Raw genomic sequence first — 8,520 nt, 5'->3', positions numbered from 1 at the left:
GACTAAGTACACTGAAGACATCTGCCAGGCCGAGGCTGTAGTTGTCAAGTGTTTCCGTTTGTTGCTTGAGTACGCCTAGGAGCAGGTTGTTAACATTGTTCCCACTATGAAGAGAGGTTTCAAACATGGAGGCCGGTGAAGAAGAGGACGAAGGGGCAAACAATGTCGACAACAAGCTATAGGGTGGCAACGAAGATTAGTGGTTGAGGTAGTATGAGTTCTTCTTTTGCAGTTGTTGTTTCCCAGAGCCTGCGTGCTCCTGTCAAACTTTTCAAACCTATTCCTTGGAGCATGCACACTCCTATTAACATTGTTCCCACTATGAAGAGAGGTTTCAAATATGGGGGTTGGCAAAGAAGAGGGTGAAGGGGTAGACAATGTCAACGGTGAACTACAAGGTGGTGGTGATGATTAGTGGCCGAGGTAGTCAGAGTTCTTTTGTAGCTGTTGTTTCCTGGAGCCTGCGTGCTCCTGTCAGACTTTTCAAACTTGTTCCTTGGAGCCTGTGCGCTCTTATTTTATAGAGTTTTTCTTTTTACTTGTTCCACAATCTCAATGAAGTTTTATTCCAATATGTTGATGTCCCTTTTTGTACTTTTCAATTCCGCTGAGATATTGTGTTGTATAAACTATCTTTGGCTATAGAAGCGATTCGGCTTAGGGTCCCTAGAGCCAAAGTGGCGATTTGGGTTTCCCCTTTCATTTGGTCAAGCTGCTAAGAGGTCAGCCCGAGTGCCTTAGTGCTGAAAGCGATTTGGCATCCCTTAAGTTTCATTTGGTTGAGTTGTTGGGAGGTCAGCCTAAGTGCCTTAGTGCTAAAAGCAATTTGGCATCCCTTAAAGTTTCATTTGGTCAAGCTACTAGGAGGTCGGTCCGGGTGCCTTAGTGTAGAAAGCAATTTGGCATCCCTTAAGTTTCTTTTTGGCCGAGCTAATGGGAGGTCGGCCCGATTCACTGGAACGAATAGTTTCACTTTCATACTTAGTAAAATTTTCTAATTTAGCGGACATAGCTCGGAACTTCTAAACTCCTTCACAGGTAATACCTTCTCAAGTTGTTTATATTCCACACACGGGGTACCAACTTCCATTCTAGTGTTTTGAGCTCATATACGATTTCGCCGATTACTCTAAAGACTTTGTAAGGGCCTTCCCAGTTCAGACCTAGCTTTTCTACACCGGGCTCAGGTACTGTGACCTTCCTGAGTACTAGGTCGCTAACTCTAAATTGGCATCTCTTGACTTGGGCATTATAGTACCAAACTACTCATTGTTGGTATGGTGTGGTCCGAATATATGCCAAATCATGAACCTCTTCTACCAAGTCGAGATTAGCCCATAGGTCATCTTCGTTGGTCTCCTTGTCATATGTCTCAGAACGTAAAGTCAGCACTTCAATTTCAATTGGGATTATAGATTTTGTTATGTATGTTAAGTTGAAAGGCACCTCACCGGTCTCCATCTCAATAGTGGTTCGGAGGCCCATAAGACATTGGGCAGATCATCCACCCACAAACCTTTAGCTCAGGAGAGCCAAGCTTTAAGGCTGCAGAGTATTTCTTTATTCATCACTTTGGCTTGACCGTTTGCTTGGAGGGTCGATGACCGAGGTGAAATTCCACAGTATGCCCATCTCTGCACACCAATTTTGAAACTTGATATCTTCAAATTGCATATTGTTGTTTGAGATTAATACTTTAGGTAGTTTGAATCTACAAATGATGCTTCTCCATAAAAAATTCTGAACATTTCAAGTTGCGATAGATACCATCGGCTCGACCTTCACCCATTTTGTGAAATAATCAACGTCCACGACTAAGAACTTCCTCTACCTGATCGAGGGTGGAAAGGGACCAAGTATGTTAATCCCCTATTGTGCGAAAAGGCCACATGATAGTAAGATATATCAGGTCGGTTGTGGGTTAATGTAAAATATTGGCGTGCCACTAACACTTGTTGCACTTCTGCACTAGTTCAATTTCATCTGCTTTCAATGTAAGCCAATAGTTGCCTTGTTGTAGCACCTTTTGGGTAAGCGCCCTACCCCCCAAGTGTCCTCCGCAAAGACCTTCATGGATCTCCAGTAGCACTTGATCCGCTTCAACTCGGCGTAAGCAACGTAAGTAGGGGAGCATAAACGATCTTCTATTCAACTATTCACCTACAATCACGTAGCGAGCTACCTATCGCTCTACCCTTTGGGTTGCATTACACTCTTTTGATAGGGTCCCATGGCACAGATTGTCGATGAGTTGGGCGTACCTCTTCTACCACCCTTTCTATAGTTGGGCAAGGCGGGTCTTCTATGTAGACTATCCTTTTCATAGAGTCGATCGCATTGGCTAGTTTTGAGAGCATATCGACCTCCATGTTTTGTGATCTCAGAATCTGCTACATGTACCAAGAGTGGAAGTTGGGTAGAAGCTCTATTACATTGGCCAGGTAGGCTGACATAGTGGGCTCCCAAGCCTCATACTGTCCATTCACTTGGTTAAGGACCAATTGTGAGTCACTACACACTATCAGATGATTTTCCCCGACCTCCTTCACTAGTGATAGCCTGGCTATAAGTGCCTCATATTCAACTTCATTATTCGAAGCTCGGAATGCAAATCGGAGGGCGTACTCCAGCTTTACTTTGCTCGGCCCATAGAGGATCAACCCAGCCTTGCTTCCACTCTGTTTGGACGAGCCATCCACATGGAGGATCTAAGGCTCCTCATCCCAGGATGGGACTTCCTGGGTCAAGATAGGCACCACACTAGATGATGACTCCGAGGTGGCTGCTAGCTCAGCAACTTCAGGGATTGGTGAGCTGAACATACACTCAGCAACAAAATCTTCCAAGATATATGCATTTTTGTAAATATATTATTTATATTGCATTTTTGTTATATGTAGATAGATAGATAGATTTATAAATATATTATTTATATTGCATTTTTGTAAATTTGTTATATTATTTATTTTTTTATAAAAACATGTATATATGATGAAAATAGTTGAAAAGATACTTATTAAATTATTATATTTTATTTTTCTTGTAATAATTCATTAATTTTTTTAATTAAATCAAATCGGATCAGATCCAATATCTTATTTTCTCATCGGATTAAAATTCAAATCCATTTTGTAAGATTTGATTAGATTGGATTCAAATATACCCTAATTTGAATATGATTTGGTCCGTTTGCATCCTTATTGTAAGAGTTGGGTTTAGTTAGCACAACTATTTGTAGCTATGCCTTCCTTTTCTGTCTTATGAATAGTGAAAAGTCACCAATATTTGTTTAGGAAGGGGGTTGTGTCAAAGTGATCCACTTTCACCATATCTCTTTATTATGTTTCTGAATGTTGACGAGGAGTAATTTGGTCCTTCGAATTACATCACACCATGTGGCTTCCGAGTGACACCTTGGCATTGGGTAAGCAGATCACCTCAGCAAGTCAGCTAGTAACACCTTGCCTAGGGCCGACCTAAGGTACCTCAGCCTGGCAGACTTGAAAGTCCTACAAATGAGGGGCGACCTCCCTTAGGGACCGGCTGAGCCAAGACGGATATGATCAATAACCTATAAAGCATGCTCACTGACTTGTTACATAGATCCATTATCAAACCGAGTCCTTCAGAGTATTAATGCTTGACCGTTAGGATGGCCTACCCACATCACACGCATCAGGATCAATCGAACGGACCTCAACCCTCTGCGTAGATTACATAACCAATGTAAATACTCTCTCTCGGCTTTATGGAAATGGCTCTTCAGGAATCTAGGACCCATTACAAAAGGTCTCTAATCCCCCACACCTATATAAAGGCATTATTCCCCTCAGAGAAGGTACACGTGATTAAGCTTTCGCACTCTTTAATCTCCTTAGCATTCTAAAGAACTCTTCATTGACTTAAGCATCGGAGTGCCCACCCCGTGTAAAAACAACCCGGGCACTCTAACACCTTTCTCTTGCAAAACTACATAACTCGGCCAAAATTAGCTCAACCAAACTTGTTTTAGCTACCGACAAAGGAAATCTCCAACTCAACCTCCGAGTCACCTGCCAAGTGAGAGTTGCTAGACCACACACCATCAATTGGCACCATCTGTGGGAAATGCAAGGAAAAGCTAAGTTCTCACCTCTCAACACTTTTATAATAGCACCAATGGCTTCTTCAAGCAATCAACCAACCAACAACAATAACAACAACCAGATCATTGGAGGATAAGACCAACTCGGACTAATCCCAAATGTCCCCTCAATAGGTCAAATCAATGTACCATTAACTCTGCCAGGCATCCCTCCTACCCTGAACTCGGCTTTTCCACCATCTCAGGTGAACACGCCTCCTACGATTGAGCCCTCTGCGGCTCCTACTATAGTCGATGCGTGCCAGTTCTATGATTTGGTGCAATGCGTCGTTGCATGGGCTCGCAAATGAGGGATTGGGAAGATAAGTTTGTCACCCTAATAGGGGAAACAACAACAACAACAATAGCAAACTTAGCAACAGTACCAGCGAACACAATAACAGTGGTAACAACAACGCCAAAATGTTGAGCTAAACCCTAACTTGGCTCCTAATCAGGTTTCTAGTCAGGTCCCTAACCAGGTTCCCAACCAGGTTACTAACTAGGTTGTCAACCAAAACCTAAATCAGCCCTCGGAGGAAAGCCGAGCGGTCGCGTCCATCAGAACCAAAGTCGCCAGTTCATCCAAAGGATCTCAAAGGAGGTGTCGTAGACGTACTCACCATGCCTCAAAAAAGAGTCAGCTCGCCTCATTTGTGAGCGAGATGGACAAAAAAAATGAAAATAAGGAAGCCAGCCAAATAGGTAACTCATTTGGGCGACCAATATCTCGCACCTCACTACTGGCCATTGAGATATTCACAGCTTTGTAATCTAAAGACTTATGGGCCCCCAGCCTCGAATCTTACAATGGAACGAAAGACCCCATGGACCATGTTGATAGTTTCTAGACCTTAATGCAACTACACTGGACCAACGATGCGAGCTTGTGAATGGCTTCCTAATGACTCTCTAAGACACAACTTGGTTGTGGTACTCGGTATTGGCCCCTGGCTCCATAAAAAGTTGGGACTGGTTTGCCAACATATTCATCACTCACTTCGCCACCAGCAAAAGGTGTCCAAAATCTGTGATCTGCTTACTAAACGTCATGCAACAACCAAAATGAGAAGCTCTGCGAATACATTAAAAGATTCAATCGGGAATGTCTCCAAATCCCCAACCCCGACCCGGTGGTATAGCTCACCGCAACATTGAATAATGTCCTCCATCCTAACTTACACTAGGAGATCAAGCTGAAACTTCTATGGAGAAGTTCCTCACTGAAGCAGATAAGTTCACAAAGGTGGAAGAGGCACTAGGATCCCGGTTAGATATGTCTAGGAAGAGGAAGTAAGCAGAAGAGGAAGCATGAAGCAACAAACAATGGCGAAGGAGTAAGTCGCCAATGAGAAGTCGATCACCCTGTAGCAGGCGAAGCAAGTCACTGAGAAGAAAGAGCAAGTCCCCCTACCGAAGTTCAGGATTAGGCCGACGATCCAAAACCCCACCTGTACAGAAACCCAAATAAATATTGTCACTTCCACCGTGACATAGGTCACGATACTAAAAACTGTAGAAACCTAAAAGACAAGATTAAGGAGTTGATCCATCACGGGTATTTGAAATAATTTATCAAAAGAGAAGAAACAGGTCGACTTGTTGAGCAACGTAGAGAGGCACCATAGACAAGTAGGGAGCAGGAAAGAAACTAGCCTCCCCGAGACCCACAGCTAGCAAAGTGGCCCATTTGTGGAATCATTAACATGATCATGGGAGGTTCAATTGTAGTAGGGTGCACAACTTCAACAGGTAGAAGCTCAGACCGAGATATTGAACATGATAGTGATAACCCACCGAAGAACCCTCACAAAGAAGAAGTGATATACTTCACACAAGACACTCACAGCATACAGTACCTACATGATGACATCCTGTGGTGAAATTAATAATAAAAGATTTTGAAGTGAAAAGAATTCTTGTAAACTCAGGGAGCTCACCCAATATTATCTTCTAGGAAGCATTCCAGCTGGATGGAGCTTGATAAGAAGGATCTATAGCCAGTCGACGTGCCCTTGGTTGGCTTCAGTGGGGAGGTAGTCCAACCCTAGGTCGGGTGAGAGTTCCAGTTGTAGTGGGCTCGACCCCTGACTCGTTTCGGTTTGATCACGATTTCCTTGTGGTTACGACCCCCTCACCATATAATGCCATCTTAGGTCGACCTATCCTGCACACCCTCCGAGCGGTAGTGTCAACCTACCATATAGTAGTAAAATTCCCAACAACTAAAGGCATCATGGTTATGCGAGGCCACCAACTTAAGTCTCGCAAATGCTATGTAGACGTGCTAAGTGCTAAAGGCTAAAGGAAAAATAGCCATCGACATCGACTTGGAGCCACCCCCAGAGAACATCAACGAGCAAGCTCGACCAATGGAAGATATTGTCCTAGTGCCAGTCTTAGAGGCCAAGCCAAAGAAGACAGTACAAATAGGAGCTCGCCTCACTGAACCAATGCGCTTCAATTTGGTAAGTTTTTTACTTAATAATCTAGATGTTTTTGCTTGGTTAGCAATAGAAATGCCTGGCATAGACTCCTCATTAGTAACTCATAAATTAAATGTTGACCCCTTAATCAGACTAGTCTAGCAGAGGAAAAGGAACCTCGCCCCGGAAAGATGGAAGATAGTAAACGAGGAAGTAGAGAATCTCCTTATAGCAGACTTCATTAGAGAAGTCCAATATCTGAGCTGGATTGCAAACCCAATACTCATGAAAAAAGCCAATGGCAAGTGGTGCATGTGTATTGATTACGCAAACCCTAATAGAGCCTGCCCAAAGAATTGCTTCCCACTTCCAAGAATCGATCACCTAGTAGATGTGACCTCAGGGTTTGAGCTATTAAGTTTCATGGATGCATACTCCAGCTACAACCAGATCTTGACGGACCTGATCGACGAAGAAAAAATCGCTTTGTAACAGAGATGGGCTTGTACTATTATAATGTCATGCCCTTTGGACTAAAAAACGTTGGGGCGACCTTCTAGTGTCTTGCAAACAATATTTTTTCAAACTTAATTAGAAATAAAGTTGAGTGTTACGTAGATGATATGATTGTAAAAACTGAGTTTTCAAATTCTATAATTGCCGACCTAGATTGTGATTTTAACATCTTAAGGAAGTATAGCATGAAACTCAACCCGAACAAATGTGTCTTTGGTGTCACATCAAGCAGGTTCCTCAGATACATAGTTTGTCAATGTGGCATCGAGGCCAACCCCGATAAAATCCAGGTAATCTTAGACATTCAACCTCCCAAGTTAGTCAAAGAAGTACAAAAGTTAACTAACCGAATAGCCGCCCTGAATCGATTTATGTCTAAGTCGATTGGGCGATGTCTCCCATTTTTTAAATTCATAAAAAAGAACCAAGATTTTGAATGGACTAAAGAATGTCAAATCGCCTTTGATGAGCTAAAAATGTATCTCAATTCGCCACCTTTGTTGACTAAACCCAAGCCCAAGGACGAGCTTAAACTCTACCTCTCTGCGAGTGATGAGGTAGTCAGCTCGGTCCTTATTAGGGAAGTAGAAAAAGTACAACGTCCAATTTATTATGTAGGTAAAGTATTGCACGCTACTGAGACTAAGTGCCCAAACATTGAGAAACTGGCCTTCGTGTTAGTGTTAGTAGCCGAAAAGCTAAGACCTTACTTTTAAGTCCACACCATTATAGTCTTAACTGTCCAACCTCTAAGACAAATCCTCCAAAAGATTGAGGTCTCGGGGTTACTTGCAAAATGGGCAATTGAGCTCAGTGAATACGACATCCAATTTGAGTCATGGCCAGTAATCAAAGCGCATGTCTTAGCAAATTTTGTTGTCGAGTATACGTTCAACTTGCCGACCCTTGAAATTGCCGAGCTAGCAACCACCTCGGAGGAATCAACCAGTGCGGTGCCTATCCCAACCCGGTAAATCCTGCCTTAGGATGAGTAGCCCTAGATCCTCCATGTGGATTGCTCATCCAACTATAGGGGATGCATCCTATTTGCAAGTAATTTAGAAAAAAAATGTAAATTACATTGCATAGGCATATGCTAATAAGACAAAAATCCATGATAGATTTAGGATGAGGCTTGCACCTTGGGAATCAAAACTACATTTGTTTTTGTAATAATTAGTTTCAATGGTGACCATTCCATTTGATTTGTGAGAAGGGAAAATACGGAATATCCTTTGCTTCCCATGTTTTGGTTTATGGAATGTCGTGAGATGGGATGGAAAAAGGTGGGACTATAGATTCCAATTATTGGAATGTGGAGTCACACCATTTTGGTGAGAAACAAGTGGGAATGCAAGGGGAAACTTGTTTAACAAAAAATAAAAATAAAAATCAACACCTTCCTTGTAATAAGAGTTAATACTGGATCCATGACCCATAAACAAAGTATTAATT

Source organism: Nelumbo lutea, chromosome 1, assembly GCF_056320005.1.
Source record: "Nelumbo lutea isolate HS-2025 chromosome 1, American lotus-T2T, whole genome shotgun sequence".
In the NCBI taxonomy this organism is placed as follows: Eukaryota; Viridiplantae; Streptophyta; class Magnoliopsida; order Proteales; family Nelumbonaceae; genus Nelumbo; species Nelumbo lutea.
This window is presented reverse-complemented; position numbering follows the sequence as displayed.